Here is a 1,180-nt window from a genome sequence, read left to right as displayed (position 1 = left end):
TCGATTCAGTTTGCCGTTTTGCATAAGAGGACACTTCTTGTTATAAAATTATAATCTGGTGTTTACTTCATCAATTGTCTGTTAAAACCCCGACACTTTTATTATTACATTTCCCGTCCTTTTAATTCGTTGCGAATCCGTACCAGCTTTGGTCGGTGGCGCGCCGCCCTCGGTTTCGAGTTCGAGTTCGAGCCATAATAACGTTAAGTCGGTTCGCAATTTGGAATCCCATGTATGTCTAGATGGTTGAGGTTTGGTTCGAGCCAAAATATTAAGAAACTACATAATTATGCATTATCAATAATAAAACTGATGTTTATCTAGGTGCTCAGATTATTATTTTAATATAAATATATGCTCATTAAAGATGGGACCACGTTTCAATTATGAAACCCAATTTATTTTTGGTTGGAGCCTGGGCTCAATTAAAACTCCATTGGCTCGACTTAATCTAAAATATTTAATATATTTTTTAAATATTAAATTATAAGTTATAATATATAACCTTAATTAAACATACTCATTTATACACGTACTCTCCGCTACTGTTATCTTGTATTCTTCTCTATTTTAGGCGAAAGATATTATATCAATGTCTCATTTTCTTTGTCATTTTTAATATTAGTGGATTGGGTTAGACTTAGGCCCAACCGTACCCTAATTATTTGGTGGTTTAGGCTTAGATTAGACTAAAAGATTAGTAATCTTATGAGTCTACCATAACTAGTCAAGCTTGGAATTAGGCCTAACTCAAACTCGCGTAGCTAATCAAGCTAATATAAGCTTGCGAATTCAATTATATTGTTAAGTTTTGGGTATACTTTGAGATTCGATAAGGGTGATTCTTTTTGTCATTACGGTAATGAACTAATTAATTAATTTTCTTAAGAAGAGGACTTCATAATTTTCTCTCTAATTCAAAAAAGTAATGGCTTGTAAGTCTCCACATTCTGCGGCCAAAAAAATCTTAGATGTATTGTGTGGCTTGGGCTCTCTCGATAAATCACTAATTTGACAAAAGAGAAGGTTAGTTTGAAACGTTAGTTAGGTTTTTATAGTATTAGCATTATACTAAGATGCTGAGGAAGAGAAATTGTAGGAAGGATTGATTTGATTGAACTATTAGAGGGCACTTCTTTTTATTTAGGCATTGTTTATAGAGAAATTTCAATCTCAATTT

Source organism: Typha angustifolia, chromosome 13 (assembly GCF_048772165.1).
Source record: "Typha angustifolia cultivar Huaian chromosome 13, ASM4877216v1, whole genome shotgun sequence".
Taxonomy (NCBI): Eukaryota; Viridiplantae; Streptophyta; class Magnoliopsida; order Poales; family Typhaceae; genus Typha; species Typha angustifolia.
The sequence above is the reverse complement of the archived record's forward strand: the minus strand, read 5'-3'. Positions refer to the sequence as shown.